Source organism: Cryptomeria japonica, chromosome 5 (assembly GCF_030272615.1).
Source record: "Cryptomeria japonica chromosome 5, Sugi_1.0, whole genome shotgun sequence".
Taxonomy (NCBI): Eukaryota; Viridiplantae; Streptophyta; class Pinopsida; order Cupressales; family Cupressaceae; genus Cryptomeria; species Cryptomeria japonica.
Window position 1 is genome coordinate 351,955,165 of NC_081409.1, and position 13,248 is coordinate 351,968,412.

The window sequence follows — 13,248 nt, forward strand, 5'->3', positions numbered from 1 at the left end:
TTCACATTATTGGAATCAACTACCCCATCATTAACAATGTTTTTATTCCTTGTCCAAAATCTGGATAAATTGTCTAAAGTGTTGTTATTGTTTTGATTGTTAAAGGGGTTAGTGTTTGACAAGTTAACTCCTTCCTTAAACAACTTCAATGTTCCTTTCTTGATGCAGGCTTCCTCCACTTGGATTCTATTTTCTATCAACTTGGAAAAATATGGTATGCATTGGAGTTTGAGTTGATAACTCATCCAACTATTTAGATTATTGATAAAGATCTCCATCTTTTCCTTTTCAGGCACGTCTCGAGGATATCTTGAAACCATGTGTCTCCACTGCTGAAGAAACACCATGAATGTTTCATTGTTCTTTTGTTTGGTGTTACACACATCCAACATGGTGATTGTGTGTCGAATGTTATAGGAGTATTGCATGATAAATTTGTTTACCAACTCATCAAATGATCTAATGGGAGGTGTAAGTTTAGACAACCACTCCATTGTTTTCCCTCCCCAAATTCTTGGGAATAGTCTCATCAAGTAAGTGTCATCATGAGAAAACTCTAGGCTCATGGTACAAAATTCCCAAACATGATCACGGGGATCACTTTTACCATCATACTTGTCATACTTTGGTATATCTGAATTTGGGGGAAAAGGTACCATGTTCAATCTCCTGTCAAAAGGATAAGGACAAATTTCATCCAAGGAGTACCGTACTATAGTTCCTTGTTGCATGTCCTGCATTTGTCTTTGTAGTGTTTGGATTTATTGTGTAAGACTGACCATGGGTGCATTTGTACTTCGAAGGAGAGCTTACTCTCTTTCATTAAGATTGTCCCGATTGCAAGCATGGTTGTGTTCATGGGTGTTTTCTTGCTTGTGTATGCTTTTCGGGTCATGTGTTTCTTCTTCTCTTTGTTGGTCTTGATAGGCATAATTTCTAGACCTTGTTCTTAAAATTATCTCATATACATTCCTTAACTTTTCGGTATCGAAATCTTCAGGAAGTTTAACTCCTTTGCTAGTTAGCATTTATTTTTCCTTATCTGCTTCAATAAGTCTTTCCATGAGTTTTTGGAATGCTATGTTTTCTTGGCACTCTTGGAGAAGTTCTTCGGTGATCTTTGTTTCGCCCATATTGGCATACTCATCAAAAGTGTTGGATAATGCATGACCCATACTTGATTCTATTTGTGATTCTTTTTGTTTGTTTCTCTAAGATCGAGTGACAATGGTCATTTAGTAAATTTTTACTTTGATGAATTCTTCGTCTTCTATGGGAGTTTTGGGTGGTGTTGGCAGTTCAGGTCGAGCTTCGTTATATGTGATACAAAACTATGGGAATAAAGAAGGGTTGATCCTTCCTCCATGATTTAGGTGTTTGTTGAATGTCACTTTCTGAATCTAAGCCCTACTTCTCAAAGGTTCCTTGTCAAACTCGTTTGTTTTGCCTTGGATATACAATCACATGTGACACAAGAATGTGCGATGTGATGCAAAGAGTTGATGATTGATATAGAGAAAATTATTCCTTCTCGCAAGTGCCTTAGAACTAAGTTGTCTCTTCTTGAACTTAGTTTTGTGACGAAGACTTGTTCTTCTCAAAATATGAGGAGTGGTCATACACAAATGATCAAAGGTTGACGTTGATGTTTAATTTGGATACTTCATTTGAATACTCAAGTTTACTTTATCAAGTAGAGGTTTAGTTAGATTTGCCTCCATGACAAAGTGTGTCAAATGATATGGATAAAGTCTCCCGATATGGAAAATTGATTTGAGAACTTAAGTATTAAACTAGGTATGTGTTTTTGATAAAATCTGTTGGATGGTGAAACTTTGATCATTATTTCTGATACTTCTTGATTTTGTTGGATGAAGTCTTATCTCAATCTAGTTGATGATTTAAAAAACTTGTTCTAAGAGCATTTTGTTGATTGTAAATTTTCTTACTGATGATCAAATTCGAAGTTTGACCACTGATTTTGTTAAAAGGCCTGAAAGGGTATGTAAAACTATCGATAAAATTTTCTCAAGGTGCCTGATTTGCTCTCTATTTTTCCTAGTTTTGATCATGCACTAAGAAAGAGACTGAATGCACTAAAGAATGTTCAATATGCACTACAGAAAGCTCTCTATGTGTTGTGCTACCTCTCCTACACGCTAGTTTAGACTGTTTGAAAATGACTGCTCTGGATGGGTTATATACTAATATGTCTCGATTACACGTTGTTGTTTGGATTGAAAGTGCTATGATATGTCTTGAATGTACTACGCTGATGTCTAAGTGCGCTAAACTGATGCTGGAAAGTGCTATTAGAAATTTCACCAGTATGATACTGGTTATGCGCTAAGTTGACTGATAAAAGCGCTAAGGTTTGGTTCAAATGTGCTAATGAATGGTTGCTACACGCTAGGATGTTGCTCCTATGCGCTAACTGTATTGATTTATTTATTTTTGTTGTTTTGAATTTTAACACTTGGAATTTTGATGGATTATTTTTTGAAAAAGAACTTGAAAACATGACACATAGAAGAGATAACAATTTTTGCCAATGCTAAACTAGTAGTGTATGTTTTGTGAGGATGTGTTCAAATCCCTGATGTTTTCACTAGTTTAGATAACAAATAAGACAAATCAAGAAGACTCTTTATTCAAGGGTCATTAACAACATCATAACCCACTAGTCTCGATACTCCGTCAGCTCAAATAGCCTTGTCACCCCCTAGGGGGCGCCCGTTTTTTTGCCTTTTGCCAGAAATTAACTCAAAGTGAATTGCTTCACAATTGAGTAGTTATCTTGGGAGATATAAGGTGAGTGACCATGGGGGCGGATTCTTCCCCACCCTTGCACTATGATGTTGAAAATGTCTGGTTACTAACTCGGTTCAAAGTTTCTAGTGCTAAGGTTTTTAATCAGGCTTTTGTTCAGCCTTCAATGATAAGCTCCTTTGGGAGGCTTCCCAACCTTTAGAAAAAAGGATTTACGTATCTTAAAGATACTAGGGGAAGGCTAATCACTGAGCAAAACCGTTGAAGGGGACTTTCGTCAACCTCCACATTTGATTATAGTGGGTTGGAACACTTGGCGATAAAGTCATTTCCCACTTATGTCGTTCCCCTCTCACCGACCATTAATGGTGCTCTAAGAGAAACTCAGGAGGGCAGGCCTGCTAAAGGATTTAAAATGCTTGAAGTAAAGAAAGCTTTTAAGAGTGGTTTGGCTTTTTTGGTTACCCAGTTAAGGGGAGAGCATATACCTTCCACTTTCGAGACAAAGCAAACAAGTGTTGTTTTTAACCTTCAAAACAATGATTTTCTAACTTTCTATCTGGAGATGTTGCTCCAAAAAGCATGGTGTTTTTTTTAACTCTTCATAGAAAAATGTTTTCTATCTAAGAAAGTGAAATCCTGGTCAGCAAAATAAATCGTGATGTTTGGTCAACAAAAGGAAAATTGCAAAATGAAAAACTCCTTTGCTTTGCACAAAATAATAAGTGAGGATCTTTTTTTATCCTTTGCAAAATGAAAAATGTGATTCCTTTTACCCTTTGCAAATTCAAAAGCAAGTTTGTTGTTCTTTTTAGCTAGCCAAAGGAAGTGAGTTTGTAGTTCTTTTTAACCAGCAAAAAGGAAGTGAGTTTGTAGTTCTTTTTAACTAGCAAAAAGGAAGTGAGTTTGTAGTTCTTTTTAACCAGTAGGAAAATGAACTATTTTTAAACTAACCAAAAAAGTTAGAAACAAAAATAATTAAATTCCTAAGTAAACTCCTTCAACCTGCAAACAAAGATTAGTAACTTGCAACAAACAGTTAGTGAAAATTTTTAACTCTGAGGTGAGCTTATCCAAGCCTAATCTGTACTTCTATTACAAATTATGTTTTTCTTATTTCTAACATAGTCATACATTGAGCTTATGCACAAAAGCACTACAGAATGCTCCCTAAGTGCTACCCTGATTACCGAATGTGTTGCACTATTATCCCGACGTGTAGGAAATAAATCTGAAGTAGTATGCACCAACAGAGAGTTCTAATGCGCTTGGACCAGGGTTTGATGCGCTAAACAATATGCCAAACGCGCTATTGTTTACTTCGGATGCGCTAATGAAAGTTCTCGACGCACTAAAACAACATTCCCACGTGCATGTAATCTTGATCCTACATAAAAAATGATATGATTTATGGGGATGTGCCCCATGGTGGGCGCCAAAAATGTGTATGGGAAATGAGGGGGACAAAAACGTAAAAGTTTGATTCAAAAGGCTCACACACCAATGAGACTCTTGGTGCAAGTTATAGGAACTATATCAAAATAGCTCAACTTCCCAAGGGGTGTCCCATGGTTCTCTATCTCACAAGATCCCTAAAGTCAATGCCTTTTCTCTCAGATCACTGAGCAAAGTGACTTAGGAATGACAACTCCAAGAACGAGTGATGTTTGATTATTATGCATGAATGCATTCCTAGATATGTATGCTATTGAATCTATGATGATTATGTAAATGATGTTCAATTTACATTCAATATGCAAGTTATATTCTATTTATAATGATCTTTATATATATTATTGAATTAATATATTAATCTGACTATCTTCTTCTTTGTGGTAGGTGAGAGGAGCATTTATCAATTTTGATGTTCATTCTCACACATACCATTTTACATATATAGTGGGCTAGGTACGGTCAAGCAATGCCTTGACCAACCATGTCTTTTGGACATGGTCGATCAAGACATCACTTGATCATGCCCATTCACTATAACAATAATGCCCGGTGTTTATTAACCAAGCGATGCATATTATATTCGATAACCATCGAAGTTATACCGATCGGTGTATGATTATATTAATGATTCAAATGTTTTCCTTGACACCCGATATCAATCGGTGTGAGTTTATTACATCTCCCCAATAACAAAGCATAATCATCAATAGTAATTGATGTTCAGTTTACCAATAATCATCAAATCGGTTTTGCAATGGTTATCCCGATTTGCTAATCGGTGAATGCAACTAGTATAATAGATTATCAAATCAGAATTTCATGATAATAAACAATTATGTATAAATAAGGAATGCTTATCAATTGAGGGCATGATGATATTCATTTTAATAATCGATATGATAAATGATTTAATGAGAGACTTCATTTATCTCTCATTCAATCATTTATCTTACCAAAGCTATCTATGCATTAACACTCCCTCTTAGCTAGGTAAGATAAATAAGAGTAGTGTATCAAGCATCATAATTCAAATGATAGTTATCATTCTTTTAATTTTCTAGGGGACCATATCATCTATTCACAAGATATGAATTATCACCTAACCACGTGATACAAAATGTCTATCACATTAGTCTTGTGATGATAGGATATCACCTTAGCACGTGATATCAGTATTTCCTAAGCACGCAATACTTAAGGATAATCATATGAGAAAATATTCAATTCTCACCTTTATCCAAGTTATGGTAAGTGCACTAACACTTCATATGAATGTTTTACCACAACACAATCATGGCTTCATCCATGATCCACCAGAGATCCAACATGATAACTGGTTTGGACATTATGAGATCATCATCTTATAATGTCTTCATACAAGTGGTCATTAACTTGAGAGATCGTCACCTCTTAGATATGAACCCAGGGGATAAAATCCAAAAATTGTCCTATCATGACAAAGAAGTTTATGCATTAAACATCTTATAGATATGCAAATATAGATTACAAAGTAATTTACCTTTCTATCATACCTAAACCTTTTTTGAAGTGATCAACCTTCACTCTGGAAAGAGGTTTGGTTAGAATATCTACAGTTTGATCTCCTGTACAAACATATTCTAATTGGATTGCAGTCCTGTCAACCATATCTTGCACATAGTGGTATGGAATCTCAATATGTTTGGATCTGTCATGAAACACTGGATTTACTGAAAGTTTTATGCAGCTCTGGTTGTCACAGTGTATAATAGTGGGTTTCATAGGTTCTCCAAACAACCCCACAAGCAACTTCCTAAGCCATACTGCTTCTTAGGCAGCCATAGAAGCTACAATGTATTCTGCCTTGGTGGATCTTTGAGCTACAGAAGACTGCTTCCTGCTGATCTAAGATATCATAGCTGAACCTAAACTGAAGAAACACCCTGAAGTGCTTTTCTTGTCAGTCACACTTCCAGCCCAATCTGAATCTGTAAATCCATGTAGGTCTATATCAATTTTTTCATATTTGAGACCAAGGTTCAGGGTACCTTGTAGGTATCTCATAATGTGTTTCACAACAACCAGGTGTATCTCCTTTGGTTCACACATAAACTGACTTAGAGCATTAACTGCATAACAGATATCTGGTCTTGTATTTACCAAGTACATTAGGGACCCAATCATCTGTCTGTATTGAGTAGGATCAGTGGGTTGTGACTCTGCTGGTGCTTCTTTAAGTTTATGTAAATTGGTTTCCATAGGAGAGGTCATGGGTCTACAATTTAGCATTCTGAATCTCTTCAAAATATTCAAGGTGTACTTTCCTTGGTTTAGTATAATGTTGTTAGAATTCTGCCATACTTCTAATCCTAGGAAGTAATGAAGGAGTCCTAAGTCCTTCATATCAAATTCTTTGGATAGATCTTTCTTGCATTGATCTATAAGGAGATCATTTCCTATGATTAATAAGTCATCAACATATAAAATCAATATTAGCATATTACCTTTATTTCTTTTGTAGTAGAGATTAGGATCTGCATCATTTTTGGAGAAGCCTAGTCCTGAGAGATAGGTGTCAATTCTTTCATACCAGGCCCTTGGAGCTTGTTTGAGCCCATAGAGAGCTTTCTTGAGTCTACACACATGAGACTCTGCATCATGAATTTCAAAACCTTCAGGTTTCTCTAGGTAGACTTCTTCTGAGATCCCACCATTTAGAAAAGTTGTCTTAACATGCATTTGGTGTACCTTCCACCCCATTACTGTTGCAATGGCTAATACAACTCTTATTGATGTATACCTAGCAACAGGAGCAAAAGTTTCTTCATAATCTATTCCTTCCCTTTGTGAGAACCCTCTAGCTACAAATTTGGCCTTGTGTTTTTCAATACTACCGTCTGCAGCATGTTTGATCTTGAAAATCCATTTAGATGAAACTACAAATTTCTTAGTTGGCCTAGGAACAATCTCCCAAACATCATTTTTCACAATGGACTGATACTCTTCAGACACGGTATCCTTCCATATTTGATGTTCAAGTGCATCTGATACATTATTTGGTTCAGCTTTAGAGAGATCATTCATAAGGGCAACATAGCTAGTGAATTTATTAGGCCTTTTGATTTCTTTGAAGGTTCCTAAAGGAGCAACAAACTTATGAGCTTCTTCTACAGTTTTGGTGGCCCATAGTGGTCTTTTCTTGAGGTTTTCTCTAGGGGGACTTTGAGTTTCACTCATAGTTTCCTCAGGATTCTCCCTCTAAAGCTCAGGAGTAGGATCTTTATCTAAGCTAGGGGTGGGGCTATAGACTTCAGGATCTAGAGAGCTTTGAGCTCTTTTGAAAGCTAAGTTTTCTTCAAAGATCACATCCCTACTTAGTTCAATATTCTTTTGACCAGGTATATATATCTTGTAGGCTTTGGAGGTCTCATTATATCCTACAAAGGTTCCCCTTTTTCCCAAAAGGCTCTAATTTTAATCTTATCTCCTTAGGTACATGAATATAGACAGGGCATCCAAAATCCTAAGGTGGCTTATATCTGTTTTTGATTTAGTAAAGACTTCCTCAGGGGTTTTATCTTCAAGATGAGAGTGAGGACATCTATTTTGAATATATACAACAATGCTAGTTGCTTTTGCCCAAAGATTGATATTTAGATTCTGATCAAGAATCACAGCTTTGGCAGCTTCAACGATTGTCCTATTTTTTCTTTCTGCTATCCCATTTTATTGAGGGTTGTAAGGTGTTGTTAATTCCCTCTTAATCCCTGAATTTTTACACAACTCTTTAAATAATTCTGATGTGTATTCCCCCCCATTATCAATTCTTAGGGTTTTAATTTTGTTTCCTGAGTAGTTCTCTATTAGTGATTTATATTCTTTAAACCTATTAAGGATCTCTTCTGATTCTTTACATTTCAAAAAGTAGATCCAGGTTTTCCTAGAGTAGTCATCAACAAATATTACATAATATAGAAATCTCCCCAATGAATTTACAGACATAGGTCCACATACATCAGAATGAACTAACTCTAAAATTTTACTTGTTTTCCTAGTACTACTCTGAAAAGCACCCTTAGTATTTTTACCTAGGGCACATCCTGTGCATGCCCCTAAATGATATTGCTTTAGCTTAGGTAGGCTTGTGACAAGGTCTCCCATTGATGATAAAGCTCTAAAATTTAGGTGGCCTAGTCTTCTATGCCAGATATCATTGGCATATGTAGTTTCATGAATTAGGGCTAAGTTGTGCTATGTGCATAGCTCATACAAGTAGCCTTGTCTTTGACTAATTATTTTAGCTTTCTTGATGGATGAGTTCTTTGGCCAAGCCAATACTTTGTTGTCCATGAAGGTCACTTTGTATCCGTTGTCCTCCAGTGCTGATATTGAAACTAGATTCCTCTTAATGCCTGGAACATATAACACTCCTCTGAGTTGTAATGATACACCTGTCTTTAGTTTGATGGTGCAGTTTCCAACTCCTTTGATAGGGTGTGTAGAGTCATCTCCGATGGTTACCTCCTCATCATTCTCCTCTTTCATGGAGTCTAGTACTTCTCTGAATCCTGTGATGTGTCTGGATGAGCCACTGTCGATTACCCAAGAGTTCACTTTGTTTGATGCTTGATTTGTGAGAGATGAATAGAGTACATACTTCTCAAAGTCCTCTTCCCTTTTGGATTTTCCTGTTTTGGAAAATGTGGCTTGTTTAGCTCTTTCTGGACATTTGGCAACACAGTGCCCAAATTTGTCACTTCTGTAACACTAAATTTGAGAGAGGTCCTTCTTGAAGGAGTTCTTGCCGTGATGACCTTTTCTTTTCCTAAATTGCTTCTGCTTGCCTTTCTTGTTTGAGTTCATATTTAGAACTTGAAGATCTTCATTTATATTCTTCTGTTTGATCCCTTTCTTATTTTGCCTTGATTCCTCTTGGAGACAGTCAGCCTTTAGCCTATCAAATTTTGGGAAGTTATCCCTTGCACTGATGCCTTGGACGAATGTTTCCCAGATGCTAGGCAACCCATCTAAAGCAATGAGGGTTAATTCTTTGCTTTGGATCTCATATCCAAGGGTTTCCAGTTCATCCCTTAAGGTAGATATTCACATGAAGTAGGCATTGAATGATTCTCCTTTTATCATGGCTATGTGATTTATCTCTCTTTTTAGAGCCAAGATCCTACTGGCATTCGATATTTCAAAAGCGTCTTCAAGTGCTTTGAACATGTTGAAGGTTGTTTCATGTTTCTTTATAAAGGGCATTATGTTGTTCCTTACCCATCAATTGTGATTTTGATAGCCTTATCATTTCCTTCTTTCCAAATCACTTTGTCAGGTTCAGTCTCAGGTTCTTTAGTTTCAGTCTTTACAAATGATTCAATTTTGTTTTCTTTTAGAATCATTTGAATTCTGAATTTCCATGCGGAGAAGTCGTCACCTCCTGCGAGTCTGTCTTCAAATCTGATAGCGCTATCCATTGATAGGATTGTGATGTTGAATAGATACTTGATTTGAATTTTACGTAAAATTGAACAGCCTTAGGTTCGATTTAACTATAGCTCCGATACCATGTAAATGATGTTCAATTTACATTCAATATGCAAGTTATATTATATTTATAATGATCTTTATATATATTACTGAATTAATAAATGAATCTAACTATCTTCTTCTTTGTGGCAGGTGAGAGGAGCATTTATCAATTTCAATGTCCATTATCACACATACTGTATACACCTAAAAATGGTCTGAAGATAATTAATTAAATAAGCAATTATTTAATTAATCTCTCCTCCCTAATTTAATTGAATTCACTAAACAATTTGATTAAATCTCTCATTCATCTACTTATTAATAAATCTAAGGATTTATTAAATAGGTTCATTTCACCCCTTTAATTAATTAATTCCCTCATCCATAATCATTTCTTTTAAATCCTAATTAATTAAAACAAATCATTTATGAGTTGTTGAGATTAATTAGTCATTTTCATATTATTTGAATTTCTAAATTCAAATTCTCCTAGCTTCTACCACTCCTAAACCTAACCACTCCCAAACCTAACCATTCCTAAACCTAACCCATTCTACCTACCACCTTGTCCCCTTTCATCCAACATCTTCTAGAACCTTTGTGACACTTGTCACTAAGTTTCCCTTTAATCCAACCCCCTTTGCCAACCTCCTCCAATTTAACCATTGATTCATGCCAACTCACCCCTAGTCTTGGAAAATCCTATAAATAGACCTCATTTTGAGCAATATAGATCCCATCTCATTCGTAGCTTAATCATTGTTACTATAGGCATCTAGCTTCCAGTTTATCATTTCTTAGCAATGTTATCATGCTCATTTTAGCTTAAATCTTAGCTTCAATCATGCTAGATCAATCATTCATATAGCTTAATCATGCTATCTTGCTAGATCAGGCATCTTAATCATTCAAACCCTCCATCTAAGTGTAGTCAAGTCATTGGAATTTGCATACTAAGATCTGAGAGCAAAATTCATACTCGCATTTACTAGGAGGCAATAAGTCAATTAGCTTTGGTTTTGTCTTTCTTTGATTTAAATCTTCTAACCATGCTTGTAATGATTTATTGAGTGCATTGTGTTTGTAGGTATAACAGGTACACCACACAAATACTCGACACATACCATTTTACATATATAGTGGGTTGGGTACGGTCAAGCGATGCCTTGATCGACCATGTCTCTTAGACATGGCCGATCAAGACATCACTTGATCATGCCCATTCGCTATAACAATAGTGCCCGGTGTTTATTAACCAAGCGATGCATATTATATTTGATAACCATCAAAGTTATACCGATCGGTGTATGGTTATATTAATGCTTCAAATGTTTTCCTTAACACCTGATATCAATCAATGTGAGTTTATTACATCTCCCCAATAACAAAGCACAATCATCAATACTAATTGATGTTTAGTTTACCGATAATCATCAAATCGGTTTTGCAATGGTTATCTCGATTTGCTAATCGGTGAATGCAACTAGTATAATAGATTATCAAATCAAAATTCTATGATAATAAACAATTATGTATAAATAAAGAATGCTTATCAACTGAGGTCATGAAGATATTCATTTTAATAATCGATATGATAAATGATTGAATGAGAGACTTCATTTATCTCTCATTCAATCATTTATCTTACCGAAGCTATCTATGCATTAATAGATTAAGCTAGCATAAAGATGATGATAAGATGAACTAATTATCCTAGCAATGATATACTAGTCTAGCATGGATATTCTATGATATTAGAATGCTTCTAAATACTATTGTGATGATTTAACAAAGAGAGGATAAAATGCTTAGTAATTAGACTATAAGTTTGATGCATGAAAACTTGGATCTCACTAGCAAAATGACTATAAGTTTGATACACAAAGACTTCTATATGCCAATGAGAGAATGAGAGCTCTATTTATAGGAAAAATAGGGCAATGGATGGTCAAGATTGGATAATCTTAACAAGGGCCAGGATTGAAAGTTAATCAATCCATGTTCACAATTCTCACCAATGAAATGGTGACAATTGTCAACAAGAGGTTGCTTGAGAGGAGATGAAATAAGCACTAAATGCTTGAGAAGACATGAAGGTTACCTTAGGAGGTAAAGGTTAAGGCTAGGTTAGAGTTATCCAATGGATAAAGCTTTTACCCAAGGGGTAAACTCTTGTGCAAGGGTTAAAAAAATAACCAAGGTTAAAGCCATGAATGCTTGATGAGATCCTTGGGTTAGATGAGGGCTGAGTTAGAGAGAAAGTCTCTAATCATGCAAGAAGGTTGAGCTAACCATTAATGGATATGTAAGAGTCTTAAATGGTTTGAAAGACTTTGGAGGCTTAACTTGTTGAGGACTTAAAGCCTTTAATGGTTTTCAAAGACTTTGGAGGCTTTGAGAAGTGACTTCTCTTTGCTTAGGATTGTGACAATAATTAGGGGATGAATTAGGCTAAATTGGAAGTGATTAGAAGAATCTAGAAGGGGGTTAAGGAGGCAAGTGGGAGATGTAGGAAAATGCAAGTGGAGGAAAAATAATTTTAATTAAAATAAAATTACTTTATTTCAATCAAATAGATGTAGCTTGCACAAATACAAGTGGGGGATTTAAATAAATAAATTAGATTTATTTATTTGCAAGGATCAATTTAATTAAATGTAAATTTAAATTAAAAGGGGAGAAAGAATAATTAATTAAATAAAGTGATTTATTTAATCAAAGGCTAGAAAAGGCTCAGGTGAACTTAATTATTTATTTAATTAATAGGAAGAATGAGGTTTAAAATGAATATTAAATATTCACTTAGGAAAGTGGTCAGATTTATACGTCTATAGTGAGCATTTGAGGAATGGACTACAATGGTGAGAAAAGAGAGGAACGAGTAAGGTATCAATAAGTTTTTAAAAGGATTTTAGATAAGTGACTATACAAAATGAAAGGGCTCAAATATGTGTGGGAAGGAGATCAATTTAAGAGAAGGAAAATGTAAACAAGGGTTAATAGCACATGAAAGGGGGACACACAATTTAACTAGTAGTTGAACGAAGATAAATTGGTTAAGGATAAACACAACTTATACGAGAGACTAAACACCTAAAAGGGGAAAACACAAATATTAAGAAGCCTAAACAAAGATTAACAATATTAGACAAGGTGTGAACAAAAGTTAAATAAAGTTTAAAAAACACATGCTAAAAAAGAAACTATAAATGAATGCAAAACCTAATAAAAAAAGTTGCAAGATATATACATTTTGTTATTAAAGATCCAAACATTCAGTTAAACTCCATTAAAAAAAAAGTTAAAAAGTAAAGTATCTTTAATAGTCCAGGATGCCAGCCATCTTCTCCACCACAAAACCAAGAAGATAAGATTTGTAAATACCCTCTTCAAACACACAGTTTGATTTTTTTCCCACTGAAACTGAATACAATAACAAATTGATTTGTAACATTTACAACAATATTTTCTCATCAAATTAAAAGTTAAATATTATTTTATTATTTAATATGA